We start from the raw sequence: 16,273 nt of genomic DNA, 5'->3' as shown, positions 1-16,273 counted from the left end.
GTAAACAAAACCTTTGGAAGTACTCTAGATTTGCCAATTTAATCTAAGAAAACCCATAGAATGCTAAGAAGAATACTCAAAACGAAGGGTCACTTGAAAATATTTTAACTGATTATCATCTTTCTTTAACCTCTTTTCACACCATGATCACATTTTAAACAAGGATTTGAAAATATGTACACTTTGACAATAGCACAAAGCTTAAAATTCATTAAGTTAATTCGGGACTAAACTAACAAAATTCTCAGTAAACCACAAAGTAAATTTTGCCTTTATGGGACAAAAGGAATCAAAGTTTCTATAAAGGTGAACATTTCACATTTTTAAAGTGTGCTGTCTGTATCTAAACTTACTTCTGATCCCTCAAAAAAAAAATCAAGAACTTGATGTAAAAACAGGGTTTTAAGCAGTCATTTTCAAGTGCTACTATACTTTTCACTTGTAAAATTTACTAATGCAGAGAAACATCTTCACAAAGTGATAATTCTCTATAAAAGACTTGCTCTATTAAGGCTCTGTTGCTCTGAGGCCAAGTATAAGCCATATAAGGAAAATGAAGTTCAATGCCATCTATTTTCTTCTGCTCTTTCAGATGCCCAAGAATAACCTCTCTCCTTGCCTAACATTACGTTCCAAAATTATAAAGCAGATCAGTTATACACTTTAAATTCCTTGATAAAGCTACTTGGACCTAACAGGAATGACCTGATGGTTCACAATCTTACCAATACAAATAAATAAAACAAACAATAAATTTTTATAAAGGATTTCCAGAGACTACACTCTGGGGGAACAAAATCACAATATATATTAACAGATAGTCAAAAGACTCCCATTTTGAAATGTACTTAACATAATAACAAGTTGTGAAATTATTTGATCCTGCTCTCCAAAGCTATCTTTTCTCTGAACTAAAGAATGCCAACTATTTTTCATGGGGTAGCATGAGCAAACTAGATATTAATTTATAGCTGAAATATAATTACCAACAGGATGCCAGACGTATTCAATATTTATTCAAAAGCACAGTATTACACCTCCTTTACCACAAAAGTACTGAGAAAAAAATATATAAGCCTAACAAAACACCAATAAAGAAGCCAATTGTGTTTGTTGCGAAGAAACTCCGTTTTATCTATAAAGACTACCGATTGGTTTAGAAGTGTTTGTAACTGACTGGCGGAATGTCTCCCATGCTTCACTAATTCCTGCCCCCAGAGTAGGTACCTATCACTTATTAGGCAGAACCGGCCAAAACATTTGGGCCAATACCAAAATGTAAACACTGTACTATTCAAAAAGGACAGATGTTTATTACAATCAATATGACTCCCATGAAAATCGTTTTAAGCATTTTACTTCCCTTTCTATACATTCTGGTCTTAACTGCAGAGAAACCCTAACAGATCAAACTACTTTGTTCTTTAATTACAACTCTATCCGTAATACTTAACTACTCTCCCCTACTCCTACTTAGGTCAGTTATAAGAAAAGTTAAGCAGACGCTTGCTTTCGATTAATTAACCAAACAAGTATTATATGACTGTAAGTGTCTGAAAGGAACCAGTTACTGAAGAAATACATTATCCACCTAAAAAAACACAAAGAATAGCAAAGTTCATTTGTTTATAAAATCCAACCAAATACATCTCTAAGGGCTGAAACTAAAACAACAACTATATATATAATTAACGCAAAAGTCAAATAATCGGTAACAGGATAAACAAATGTGGCAGCCATCTCATCAACAGTAAATCCGTCGCTGCAGAGACCTAACTTTTTTCCAAAACACAAGTTGCCAGGTTCAGCAACTTAATAAATAAAAACTATACATTGCGTATGTTCTAGGAAACTAAAACTTCTGGACCTAGTGCTGAACAAAGGCACTCTTTCTTCCGATTGCTCAAAACTTTTCGTCTCACCACATTCTTACAATCTCTTCTAAAGTAACCAGAGTCCAGATGGTAGAAAGGAGGAAAAATCAGTTCTACTCTTTAGCACCTGAAAGACTGTCCAGTCCGACACTACAAAAGATTAATCTAGGGCAACTTGGGAAGAAGTGAGAAACACTAAAGTATCCTCTCTTTCCCGGCCCAAGAGCTTTTTAACTCTTAGACGCTTTTCGTGAAAATTACCTTTCGGTCGGGCAGTGTCTCAGGGCAGCTTTTTCAAGGCTTCGCCTGACATGATTTCCTTCCCTTCATTAGTCACTTTGGATCCAGCCGAATTTCTCTCTCCGGTGAGAGCGGATGTGGAGTGGCCTCCCGCAGTAGGACGAGTAGGTGGCTTTGGAGGGGGTTGGGAAACGCGCCGGTTTCCTGGTCTCGAGTTATGCAGGAGTTTCCCAGCCCCAACTAGGATCTCCGCCGAAAAAAAACTTTTCACTCGTGACACCGCCCGGAATTACCGTGCGAAACTCACTTCCTGCCTTGGCGCAGAAGCAGAATCCAGCTCGGTCCAGGGGAACCCGGAAAACCAGCTCCGCGCGCGCCGGGGAGGGGGAGGGCACGGGGCCTCAGCCGAGAGCCTCGGGCTCCAGGCGCCCGGCGCGCCCCGCACACCCGACGGCGGCGGAACCCGGCCGGCAGGGGCCAAGATGCCGCCGGGGCGCTGGGCGAGCCTCGGCCGCGCTAGGCCGCCAGCTCCTCCTCGCCGCCGCCCCCAGAGCCGGGCGGCGGGGTTATTGTCTCGATAGAGCCTGCCGCGCCCTTCGCCCGCGCCGCCGCCGTCGCCGCCGCGGCCGCCCGGGGCCGGAGCCGTGGGGCCGGGCAAGCTCGAAGGCGGCCCCCTCCCCGGGCAGTCTGTCGGGCCGTCCGTTCTTCCGTCCGTCCCTCCCCGCCTTTCCTACTTGCCCTCGAACCCTCTTCTCCTCCCTCTCCCGTTTTCCCGCCGCCGTCCCTTCGCTCCCCTCCTCGTTCTTCTTCCCCGGCGACGGTGGCTCCCCGGGGAAGCGCAGGAGGTGGGGGCAGGCGGCGGCTGGGTCTCCTCACGAGCTCGCGGGGCCGCGGCAGGGGCCGAGGCTGCGTCCCGCGCCGCCGCGCCACATTCACTCGAGCGAGAGACTGCGAGGGGAGGGGAGGGGTGGGAGGGGAGGGAGAGAGAGGAGAGAAAGGAGGAGGAAGGGAGCTGGGGCGGAGGGGAGTTACTGCCTCACAGGCCGCGGCGGCAACAGCGCCACCGCCCCAGCGGTGAGGGGGAAGAGACTGCGCGCGACTGCTTCTTGGCGGGGGCGGGGCGGCCTCCCGCCGGCTTCGCCTCAACCGCCAACTGCCGGGCTGGAGGCCGGCGCAAGCCAGTCACCGCGCGCGGGGGCGGCGCGGGCAGACGTCGGCGGCGGCTGCGGCGGGGGGCGGCGGGGGGCGGTGGGCCCGGGGCCTTGCGGGGAGGGGCCGGCGGCGGCGGCGGCAGCGGCGAGGGGGGTTCGCGTACGAGGCGCCGCGTCAGGCCCTCTCAGGCCCAGGCCCGGGGAGGCCTGCCTGCAGTCCCCAGCCTCCTGAGGAGACGCTGGCGACGCCGACCCCGACTCCTCCGCCACCAGCGGTGGAGACTGAGAGCCCCCGGGCCTCCGACGTCCCCGGCCGACTGAGTTTCCTTTATACGACAGTAATCGATGCGTAGGGTTCAAGTCCAGCCCCGATTTTAAGGCTGCAGGTATGTCTTTCAACTGCAGCACTCCAACTTCCTCTAATGGCACGCTCAGTTTGCAGGAAACCACAGCGGCGGCTCGGTGGAGCTTCCCACGCTGGCCCTTGCTCAGAGCTTGCTCGCACTGTAAAGCAGCTGGGGCTTCTCCAAGTCTCAGCCTCACACCAGCGAGGAGACAAAGCTGGCGCTGGGAGGGGGAAAATGGCCCGCGAAATTGCCTCAAGATAGTGCCTTTGTTAGAGGAAGCGTTGGACACACTCCGAATGCGACGTAGGCTTCCAACCTCAGCGGTTTCGGTGGTGCAGTCTTGAATTGCGCCGGCCCTAATAATTCAGTCTGGCAGGGTTTGCGTTTATTGCAGAGAGAGACTCTTAAGCATTCCATCAACACATATGGCATAAAACGCTTCAACCATAACATTGCACATTTTTGCAGTTACTGCTCTAAATATGTTAACAGACAAGACGGCCTTGCTTTACTGGAGAAGGAACGTAATGGATACGGAACAAACCATTCCCCGCCCCCCAGTCTCTGCTGTACTTAACTGTGTACAATGATGGTAATTAGTCTCTGTGTCCCCGAAGTCATCGCTTCAATTCTTCCGTCTGTGTTCCAGAGATAATTATTTATTACCAAGTTTGAAGAAAGAACTGTATGCCCTATAGATAATTTTTGGCTTGCATCCAAAGGAAGGGCTTCATAAAGTCCATCAAAGAATTATTTACCAAAGTGAGTTGTAGGCTAGTGAAAATGCTTGAAATAACTACAGAGCTGTTCAAGACATTCTGTTAGTGTGACAGCATTTTAACTACTTCCAGAACTGCTGGAATTAACAGGTAGCTCTTTAAGGTAGAGCAGAAGTTGAAGTTTCCCCAAGTAGCATCAAAGTGTTCAGACTTAGTGCTGCGCTGGAGGTAAAAGCATTTAACTAAAACTAGGAAACGAAATGACAGCCAGGTGTAATAGTAACACCAAGCTAGTTAAGCCATCTTATGTGAATATGAATCTTAGCTGTTGTGTAAAATCTGAATTTGGTATATTGTTTACATGATTTTTAATCGTCACAAGGATTTCCTACTCCCTTTTCAAAAACTGATTTGAGTCAGACCTAACTCAGTAGTATAGCCCTGAACTGAAAGGGTCACTCTACTAAAGCATCCCAGGGCAGAGTATCTCCCATACCAAATGAGACCCGCTGGAATCTGGAATTCCAGTGTTGCCTTTAGTCTCAGATTGGTTCAAGACCCCTGTAAATGTGGCATCGTAGATTCATGTAAGCCTAACCACCACCACCCCTTCCCAAACATAAATAGTAGGAACAGACAAGTCTCTCCAGGTTAGGACCTGCCTTGTCCCTCGCCTTCCCTCCATACCCCCCACCACCCATTTAAATCCTTACTGGGGACCAATCTGACTGATTTTAGGCTGGAAAAGTTTCTATAACAAAAACCCCTTCTCCAACTCACCTAAAATTTTGCCACTGGTGTTTAATCCCTTTGAGTTTATTTCTCTAGTACAAAGCCATAATCCTGGGAAAGGTAATATTTAAGCCTTAGTCATTTATACCTAATTCATCAGATTGTTTCCCCAAAGCAGCTTTTGATGGGAGAGAATATAGAGATAGCATATGCTGATGCTGAGAAGGTAGGAGAGGGAAATGTGGTTTCATTCTATGGGGCAATATATGAAGATAGATAGTAAAGTGCCTCCCATTCGATTGTTAAATAAGTCCTATGTGTACTGTGGGAATGAGCCTGAAAACACTGACCTTAAGAGGTGGGAGCCAGGATACACTTATCGATAATACCTATTTTGACAAATATTTCTTTAATACCTTTATAAAGTACTTTCAACAGGAATTCTGTGTGCTCATATAGAAGGGTGAAATGACAGCTATATGATCAGGGTATTCAATAATCAGAAACAATGATTCATCTTTGTTACTCATCACTGACTACTTAGTTCTAACTCATATGAACAGCACATACAGATATAGCCAAATCTTCCATTTGTTCTTTTATTACAAGGCATTCTTGTTCTGTACTTTACAGGTTAGTTTCCTTTGAAAATCCTCCCACAGTTCAACTAAGATGGACGTAACATTTCAATTATGATTAAAAGGAGAACCAAAACCCCTCCTTAAATAAGCCTGCCTAACTGTGATTCTGTAATGATTAAACGAACTCCAGGACTACCTTAGAGAGGAAGCTAATAACTGTAGATAGTATAGCTTCATCTTCCCCATTGTGATTCTCTAAATAATTCTCTAATGAAGGGCAGGGAATTCTTTCCTTGGGATTCCCCTTCCCAATGGCTGGGCTCAGGAGAGGAATTACTGGCTGCTAGAGATAAGCCACATATCTGAAGGAAAGTCTTAAGGTCTTAAGCATTCCAGGGAATGCACACAGCATCTGGGGGCGGGGGGGGGGGGGGGGAGTCTCAGCAAAGAGTCTATCCACTGTTTTAAAAAAGGTCTATCTGTCATTTCCCCCATGGCAGCCAAGCAGCTACACAGAAGCAGCGCAAAAAGAAAGTAAGCAGAAGAAAAGCAAACTTCAGGATGATCATTCTTCTTTCTTTCTCAACACCTAGTGAAGAACTGGTTACCTAAAACCAGAGTCTTTATCACAGGAGTATTTAGGGAAAATTAATCTGAGGACTAGAATAGAGTTAGATTTTTTAAAAGTCTAGAAGCATTAGATCAATTAGATCAAAATACATTAAGGGGCGCCTGGGTGGCTCAGTTGGTGGAGCATCAGACTTCGGCTCAGGTCATGATCTCACAGTTTGTGAGTTTGAGCCCCTGCATCAGGCTCTGTGCTGACAGCTCAGAGCCAGGAGCCTGGTTCAAATTCTGTGTCTCCTCTCTCTCTGCCCCTCCCCCGCTCATGCTTGGTCTCTCTCTCTCTGTCTCTCTGTCTCTCTCAAAAATAAAACACTAAAAAATTTTCAAAATACATTATAACATGTATTTTTATAATGACTTGACTTCCCTATTTTCACTTCCATCTTTGCCTCTTGCTAGAGAGGGCAGGAGGTTAGGGTAGCAAGTGTGTGGGAAACGGACACTTGAGTTCAAAAGAGGTAATACATACAGGAACCAAAATTAAAGATTTTATAATACTTCAGGAATGGAATCATCCCTCCCATAGCATGCCTTTCCAACATATTTTCTTTTTTATTATTTTTTTAAAGGTTTGTTTATTTCTGAGAGAGAGAGTGTGTGTGTGTGCGTGTGTGTGTGTGTGTGTGTGTGTGTGCGTGAGTGGGGAAGGGGCATAGAGAGAGGAAGACACAGAATCCAAAGCAGGCTCCAGGCTCTGAGCTGTCAGCACAGAGCCCGATGTGGAGCCTGAACTCACCAACCGTGAAATCGTGACCTGAGCTGAAGTCAGACACTTACCTACTGAGACACCCAGGCACCCCTCCAACATATTTTCAATAATATTTTTTGAAAGAGAGATAAGTGTGCCTCTTGTGAAAACCTTTATGAAAAGTTTTTAAGTTTTTTCCCTAGTATATGCTTAATAATCTTTTTTTCCATCCTATACATTTTGTAGCCTATCAAAATTAAATTTCTTTCAGATGTCTTATGATTTTTTTAAGTGGGAATAAAATAAATAATGCATGGTGATTATTTGTGTGACCTCTGAAACAAATGGCTTATACTAGAAACTTGACTACTGAGTGACCTTGGGCAAGTTCCTGAACACCTATAAACATAAACTTGAGCTTCCTCACCTCTACAATGGGGACTATAATACTAACTGCCTCATAGATTATTGGGAGGACTACGTAGGACAATGCTCATAAAGTGCTTAGCACGTAGAAGTGTTAGCTATTATTCGTAGTACACTTTAAAATGTACTGATAATATGTACCATGCTTCCATCATTTCTAAGGTGGCCATATAGTGTATCATTCAAACTAAAATACTTTGGAAAGAAAAAGCAGATATTAATAACAATTAAACAGAGACAACAGATGTAAAACCAGGACTGTCCGGGACCAACTAAAACAAATAGCTACCCTATCACTTCCAACTTGACTACTCCCTTCTGATCACTTCTCCTGTCACATCCTCCCTGGTATGAATCATAATCTATGTCAATCATATTACAATATGCACACTTCCTTCTAAATTATAACAGTATTAAATCAACAAAAGAGGGGCGCCTGGGTGGCGCAGTCGGTTAAGCGTCCGACTTCAGCCAGGTCACGATCTCGCTGTCTGTGAGTCTGAGCCCCGCATCAGGCTCTGGGCTGATGGCTCGGAGCCTGGAGCCTGTTTCCGATTCTGTGTCTCCCTCTCTCTCTGCCCCTCCCCCGTTCATGCTCTGTCTCTCTCTGTCCCAAAAATAAATAAACGTTGAAAAAAAAAAAATTTAAATCAACAAAAGAAACATTTAAATACTATTTATTGCCCTTCAATGTGGGCTTTCTATTAAGAATACTACCTTTCTGGGGCGCCTGGGTGGCGCAGTCGGTTAAGCGTCCGACTTCAGCCAGGTCACGATCTCACGGTCCGTGAGTTCGAGCCCTGCGTCGGGCTCTGGGCTGATGGCTCAGAGCCTGGAGCCTGTTTCCGATTCTGTGTCTCCCTCTCTCTCTGCCCCTCCCCCGTTCATGCTCTGTCTCTCTCTGTCCCAAAAATAAATAAAAAAAAACGTTGAAAAAAAAAAAATTAAAAAAAAAAAAAAAAGAATGCTACCTTTCTTTCGGTAAACAAAACTGTTTTCTTACTCAACCCTACACTTGACTTTACATTTTTCTGTAGTGTTTATTTGCTTGTTTGTTTTAAGTTTATTTATTTGTTTCACAGAGAGAGCAGTAGAGGGGCAGAGGGAGAGACAGAATCCCACGTAGGATCTGCACTGTCAGTGAGGAGCCTGAGGTTGGGCTAGAACTCACAAACCATGAGATCATGACCTGAGCTGAAATCAAGAGTCAGACATTCAACCTACTAGGCCACTCAAACAGCCTTTTTAAAGTTTATTTATTTGGGGGAATCTGGGTGGCTCAGTTGGTTAAGTAATCATCCAACTTCGATTCAGGTCATGATCTCACATTTCATGGGTTTGAGGCCCGCATCAGGCTCTATGCTGACAGCTCGGAGCTTGGAGCCTGCTTCAGGTTCAGTGTCTCCCTCTCTCTCTCTCTACTCCCCCCCCCCCCCCCGCTCACGTTCTGAGAGCTCTCTCTCTCTCTCAAAAATAAATAAAAACATTAAAAAAATTGTAGTAAAGTTTATTTATTTTGAGAGAGATAGAGAGTGAGATGTGAGATGGTGGGGGGGGGGGGGCGGCTGGCACAGAGAGAGAGAGAGAATCCCAAGCACTGTCCACACTGTCATCATGGAGCCCAACGTGGGGCTTGATCTCACACACAGTGAGATCATGACCTGAGTCAAAATCAAAAGTTGGATGCCTAATTGACTCAGTCAACCAGCACCCCTGTAGTATTTTGTTTTTTTGAGGAACTGTTTAGCATCATATATGACATGAAATTGGCCAATATATGAGTATGTAGCACAAGTGGAGATGTAGTAAGATGCTAAATGCCCTGCTCTAAATGACAACTGTGTAACATAAAAACTAGGTTAGCCAAGCAACATATCATTCCTATTTCACAGTAAGAGTAAATCATCTCTATATTGTCCATGACAATAATATCATAATCAGAATACTGGAGAAATCTCACTTAACTCTGGTTCAATCAGTATTTGAAAAATGATACTTCTCAATTGGATTTTCTAAAATAATTCTGGATACACTTTAACAGTCATATGTTCTTCCTTTGGAAAGAAATGTACTTTCTGGGAATTGATTGCAAATTTGCCTTGAAAAATGTTGATCTAAATAATAACATTTTAAAATGTTTCCTCTTGGGGCGCCTGGGTGGCGCAGTCGGTTAAGCGTCCGACTTCAGCCAGGTCACGATCTCGCGGTCCGTGAGTTCGAGCCCCGCGTCGGGCTCTGGGCTGATGGCTCAGAGCCTGGAGACTGTTTCCGATTCTGTGTCTCCCTCTCTCTCTGCCCCTCCCCCGTTCATGCTCTGTCTCTCTCTGTCCCAAAAATAAATAAACTTTAAAAAAAAAAAATAAATAAAAAAAAATAAAATGTTTCCTCTTGTTTTTGTTCTCCCTAGCCCATTCCCTTTGTTTTTCTGCCATTAAATTAATGCCAACCATGAGATAAATCATACAGTATTTTAGTTTTCTTAGTTTTTAAATTTTCCAGTTTTCCTTGAAAATAGATGCTAAGTTAGTCTTCCTTCTACCTCTGGAAACTTGCTCTGAAGGCTTCTGTTTTCTTATACAAAACTTTATATTGTATATTTTTCATATTTCCTTCTTATACAGCATGCCAAACTATTAATAGAAATGTCACTTTCCTTCCAAAGGATTTGTAATTCTTTGCATAGAAATAAATATGTAGGGTGTGCCTGGATGGCTCAATTGGGTGAGCATCTGACTTGGGCTCAGGTCCTGGTCTCACGGTTCGTGAGTTCGAGCCCTGCATCAGGCTCTGTGCTGACAGCTCGGAGCCTGGAGCCTGCTTCCAATTCTGTGTCTCCCTCTCTCTCTGCCCCTCCCCCACTCACATTCTGTCTCTCTCTCAAAAATAAATAAACATTAAGAAAAAAGAAATACATATGTAGAGAAGAAATAGTTTTCAAATATTTTGTGATAATTTTCAACATATTTTTTCTTTTTCATTCTTTTTTAAAATGTTTTTATTTATTTGGGGGAGGGGGGTGGGGGAGAGCATGTGCCCCTCAAGGGCAGGGAGAGAGGGAGTCGGAGAATCCCAAGCAGGCTCTACACTGTCAGCACAGAGCCTGACATAGGGCTTGAAGCCACGAACCATGAGATTATGACTTGAGCTGAAATCAAGAGTTGGACGCTTAACTGACTGAGCCACCCAGGTGCCCCTCTTTTTCATTCTTGATATTTTATTTCATTTACGTGATTTCCAGCCACCATATCTCATACATATTTCTATTTTGTCTTCTGTCAAAATGAAACTTTAGCTAATAAGTTCTTTGTCATCAATCTTACCATCTTTCAGAAAAGTTCTGGCACTGGCATTAGCATTTAGTAGCTGATGACCTTGGATAAATGATTTAATCTCTGTGCAATAATTCATGATCTATAACATGGAAAGATAAGCCCTTTCTTATCTACCTCATAGGGTTATCTTGGGCAGCAATGAAATGATGCACATGAAAGCACACTATAAATATTACATAAATAAAAACTATTGGGGAGCCTGAGTGGCTCAGTCAGTTAAGTGTCCAACTTCGGCTCAGATCATGGTCTCATGGTTCATGAATTTGAGCCCTGCTTGGAACTCTGTGCTGACAGCTCAGAGCCTGGAGCCTGTTTCTGATTCTGTGTCTTCCTCTCTGCCTCTCTCCTGCTCACACTCTGTCTCTTTTTCAAGAATAAGTAAATATTAAAAAAATTTTAAAGAAACTATCTTTTTTTCCTGTTCCATCAGTGGTAACACATTTCATTATTATTATAATAAAATATCATAAGCCATATTCTATGTCCGTTGACCTAGTGGCTATATAGTATGCATACTTTAGAGTACATATCAAATGCAGTCTCTATTTTCTATAAAGTCTATAACCTAAAAGAGTAGGTATAAATTCATCAAATTTTATATAAAAATTCAAGTCATTAATTCAAACGTCCAAAATTCAGCTTTGTTAGGTCAGACATGGCTAGATTTTACAGCATGAAATGTTGCTAGGCAAATCAGAAATGTTAGTTTGGGGGAGAATCTTTGGCCTACTTAAAGATAATAAGCTTTTAGAACTTTAGAATCTGAATGTTTTCAGTAGTGTTTGAATATGCATGAAGGGACCTTAAGAGGTCATCTGGGGGAGCCTGGGTGGCTCAGTCGGTTAAGCGTCCGACTTCAGCCAGGTCACGATCTCGCGGTCCGTGAGTTCAAGCCCCGCGTCGGGCTCTGGGCTGATGGATCAGAGCCTGGAGCCTGCTTCCGATTCTGTGTCTCCCTCTCTGTCTGCCCCTCCCCCGTTCATGCTCTGTCTCTCTCTGTCTCAAAAATAAATAAATGTTAAAAAAAATTTAAAAAAAAAAAAAAAAAAAGGTCATCTGGTTTCTAGTCCAGCTGCATTTTATAGGTGAGAGAACTTAAATTTGAAGACTTGTCCAAAGTCAATACTACTGGTTAGAGGCAGAACCATAATTAGAACCTAAGTCTCTCCCATCTCAATATGTGTTCTTTTATACCACATTGCCACTGCACAGTAACCCAAACATGAAATAACCAGAAAGCACCAAAGAAAAATTTGACAGAACTACTTAAGTTTATAGAATTTCTGTTGGCAAAAGACACTATACACAAAGTTAAAGGGTAAATGACAGTTTGAGAAAAGATACAATATATATCAGAAACAAGAGCTAATATTAATAATACGTAAAAGGCTCTTATAAATCCAGAACAAAATATTAATCCAATAGAAGTATTTACAAAAGATATAAATCAGCAGTTCATACACACACACACACACACACACACACACACACATAATACAAAGAGCCAATAAACATTTGAAATATGTAATGGCCTTAAAAATCAGGTGAGGAAAAATCCCATTGAAAAACCAAGATAGGGGTGCCTGGATAGCTTAGTCAGTTAAGCATCTGACTTCGGCTTAGGTCATGATCTCATGATTCATGGGTTCCAGCCTTGCATCGGGCCCTGTGCTGACAGCTCAGGGCCTGGAACCTGCTTCGAATTCTGTGTCCCCCTCTCTCTCTCTGCCCCTTCCCACTTACACTCTGTCTCTGTCCTTCTCTCAAGAGTAAAATTAACATTAAAAAAATTTTTTAAACCAAGATAACTGAAATTCCAGCCAGCTTTTGCTACTGTTTATTTTTAATTTTTTGTAAACATTTATTTATTTTTGAGAGACAGAGAGAGACAGGTGAGTGGGGGAGGGGCAGAGAGAGAGGGAGACACAGAATCTGAAGCAGAATCTGAGCTGTCAGCAAAGAGCCCAATGCGGGGCTTGAACCTACACGTCATGAGTTTATGACCTGAGCCAAAGTCAGACACTTAACGTACTGAGCCATCCAGGTGCCCTTCTATTGTTGTAGTTGGAGTGGTAACTCCTTTTTAGATCTCTCAATGATCAAAAGGAACCCCAGAGGGTTATATCAAAGCGTGATCTTCTGCCTTTGACAGAAAGGGAAGTGAGCCATTATCTGACAACTAAATTGAAATTAAATTGACTTATATGGTCCCAGAAACTAGATACAGTTCCTGGTGGTGCTGCTCTCCATGAATGTTTATAGGGAAGGGTCAGGCTGGGCATATGCTCGTGGGCCCCTCTTTGGGCACATTCCTCTAGGTCAGCCCACCAGGCCTCTAGATAAGCATTTGCCACGTTGTGCTCAAATTAAGGTTATATACTTTGGAAATCATAGATTTTAAGGAACTAGGGTACTCAAATAAGTGCTGAACAGTGTGAGATGGTAGCAAATTGTTCTAGCCAATCAAAAAGTAATGAGTTCAAGGCCCTGAAATTAACAGACTGAGATTCTGTTAGGGCTGGAGAATCCTGTGAAAGGATCTAAGGAGTAAAAGTGCAGGAGTAACCATGGTTGTGAGGAAGAGGCAGAAAAAAGTCTGCCTCTATTACTAACGTCAACTCTCTCTACTCTTCACACCTCCTTGGTCTAGCTGCCAAGTTTTCCAAAGACAATACAGGGAAAAAAATGGGATTGGGTAGGACAAGAAGAGAAAAAAGTAGGCTGTAAACAATTTTTAAATAGAGATCATATCTAAAACTAGAAAGTGAAGCAAAATATTTTTAAAAGATTGAAATAAGTTTGTAGAAAATGAGCAGATGAAGGGAGAGAGAAAATGAGAGTCAGAAATTACTAAAAAGAGGGGTGCCTAGCTGGCTCACTTTGTAGAGCATACAACTATTGATATCTTGGGGTCATGAGTTTGATCCCCATGTGGGGTGCAGGGTTTACATACATACATACATATTTTAAAAAATCATTAAAAAGAGCAAGTAGAAAAAATGTACACTTAAACCCTCCTGAAAGCCAGAAAATGAAATAGATTTCAATGTACTAGATCTATGAGGGGAAAAAGTAAAAAAACCAAAAGATGAAATGACATAGGATAAACTACAAATAAAACAAAGAAACCCCCGAAATGTATAACATAAAAAAAATAATAATAATACCTGTGAATTCGTAAAAAGAATTCAAAAAGAGAGAAAACCACTCAAGGCCAGCTTCTGGCTAAGTCTGATACCTCTAGGAAGCAGAGTCCTGCTGTACCAGGACCTCCTAGGTCAATGGAACAGAGGGCTACTCTGACATTGCCCCGGAACCCTGAGGCCCATGCCTCCCAAGTGTCCTTCTTAGCTACTCGTGGAAGCAAATATCTGACTTGCACAGCTGATCCAAGCAGCACCACCTGGCCTGCATGAACTTCTCCCAAGCCCCGACTTCCCTCCTCCTCTTATCAGCATAATAAGTTATGCTGCCGGTTAATAGATAACCTGCCTATACAAGATCACCGAGGTAGGAATTTGTAGAGCTAGGATACGAACCCAGCAACCTGAAGCCAGAGCATAAATGGCAACCATTAAATTCTGTGTTGTCCTGTAGCCACTTTTAATGCCTGTGCCAGTAGCTTTTTCACACCCGTATATAAAGCCAACATTCTCACTTTTGATCACTGGGGCTTTTTCTTTTTTGTAATTCTCAACCTGCCGTCGAATAAAAACAAAAGCAGTTTTAATTTCAACTTGAAATGCTTCCTGTTTCTTAGTCTTCTTGCTCTGTTCCTTTAAAACAAAAGCTATTCGGGGCGCCTGGGTGGCGCAGTCGGCTAAGCGTCCGACTTCAGCCAGGTCACGATCTCACGGTCTGTGAGTTCGAGCCCCGCGTCAGGCTCTGGGCTGATGGCTCGGAGCCTGGAGCCTGTTTCCGATTCTATGTCTCCCTCTCTCTCTGCCCCTCCCCCGTTCATGCTCTGTCTCTCTCTGTCCCAAAAATAAATAAACGTTGAAAAAAAAAATTTTTTAAACAAAAGCTAGTCCCTTTCTTTTCTTCTTGTTTCTCTATTATAAAACCAATGTAATATGCATCATAGAAAATAAAGGGCTTACAAAGTATACAAAACGAAAACAAAAGATATTCCACCAAATACAAACTACTAAAAATAGGGCCCTGGGAATGATGTTATTCAAGTCCCTGAGCATATCTGTGGAGACTAGGTGGTTTCAAGGCCTTTTCTTCAGAACATAATGCTCATTTTTGTGTAGTAGCTATGACTGTGCTAGATAGACAACTAGAGTCACATCTTCTTTATTTGTCGGACTGGATTAAAAATTAGCCCTTCCAATTCGGTTCTGCAGTAGTTCACTCTGAGGTGTTGATACTATGTTTTCTTTTAACGTCATCTATAACCATCCCAACTCATTTTACCAAAAACCATTTGCATTGGAATCTGGCTGATAATTGTTCTTCACGGATGTCTAATGCAGTATAACAAAAACAGAGTGAGCCTGGCTTCAATACTGATATACTAACTGGCGTCTAACATCTTGAGGTTCTTCTCTTTTTCTTTAATGTATGTATGACTCATTGATGCTTCTGAGCCACTACTAGAGAAGGTGATGTAAAAATCATTACCAACATAAATTTCCATCCATAGGCTCTACTTTTTACTTTCTCACACCACCTCATTTAAAGTCCTTTGTGTTTAAAAGTATGTAATAGCCCTAAAGGAAGGTATTATGTGTTTCATCTGTTGCTCCAAAGGAAGCAAAAAAACTAGACTATTAACCCGCTGTGTAATCCCTGCACAGACTACAACGCCTTTCAGTGGGAAGCCAGACTCTGCCAAGAGCAGGGAGGATTGCAGTTTAAACATTATGGGGTCAAGTTCAACATTTGTTCCATTCACAGAACTCCCACTGACATCAATGAGAGTTTTGTGCAGAGTAGAATTTCTTCCTCAGTCAAATGATTTCTGTAATGCCTTCTATTTTGCCAGAACATATTCCACAAAGAAGGTAATAAAGAATATGTATGTAGTACCTCTCTCTTTTTTTTAAATCCCTGCTCTTGATTTCAATGACATGGCATCTACAAAAAAGCATTTTGCTTATAGAACATGATTTAGAAGGTAAATAAGCCATTTTGCAGGAAATGTAGAGAATTTTCAACCAATCTAGCCTCATTTGTTTACAGTTTTTGAGGATTTTTTTCCTACGATATAAAAATCACAAATAAATTCAGTCAACAACCTTTGAACCAATGAAATTTTATGACCTATGATATATCATAATTGACTGAGAACATGGAATTATTAAGCTCTTAGACTAAGCTATGTGGAACTAAATATCAATTCCACAAATGTCCCTGGGTAAGTAGAGGCTGCAACAGGAAAAGCGAAAGCACTGAATTTTACGTAATTGTTGGAAGGGTAAGCAATCTATATTAGTGAAGAGTTTGAACACTACAATGTAATTTTATTGTTCTCAAGTAATATAGTAATATCAATAAAAATGTTTTAACAAATGAACATTCACAATTTATAATTAGCCCATTGTTTATGTG

The 16,273-nt window shown here is 42.4% G+C and overlaps 1 protein-coding gene across 8 annotated transcripts in view; it reads right to left on the bottom strand.

Moving 5' to 3' along the window:
- The window catches only part of ERBIN (erbb2 interacting protein), a 130,151-nt gene extending 127,578 nt beyond the window's left edge, over window positions 1-2,573 (bottom strand). For 7 of the 8 annotated variants that reach the window (XM_045494814.1, XM_045494824.1, XM_045494845.1 and 4 more), the window contains exon 1: window positions 2,136-2,573. The gene's annotated coding sequence lies outside the window, so the exon portion shown is untranslated. The remainder of the gene's footprint in view (window positions 1-2,135) is intronic. The other variant, XM_045494834.1, reaches the window with a different exon arrangement.
- Window positions 2,574-16,273: the final 13,700 nt, after the last annotated feature.

This window comes from Leopardus geoffroyi, chromosome A1, assembly GCF_018350155.1.
Source record: "Leopardus geoffroyi isolate Oge1 chromosome A1, O.geoffroyi_Oge1_pat1.0, whole genome shotgun sequence".
Lineage (NCBI taxonomy): Eukaryota > Metazoa > Chordata > Mammalia > Carnivora > Felidae > Leopardus > Leopardus geoffroyi.
Note: the sequence above shows the minus strand (reverse complement) of the source record. Positions and strands in the feature narration are given on the sequence as shown.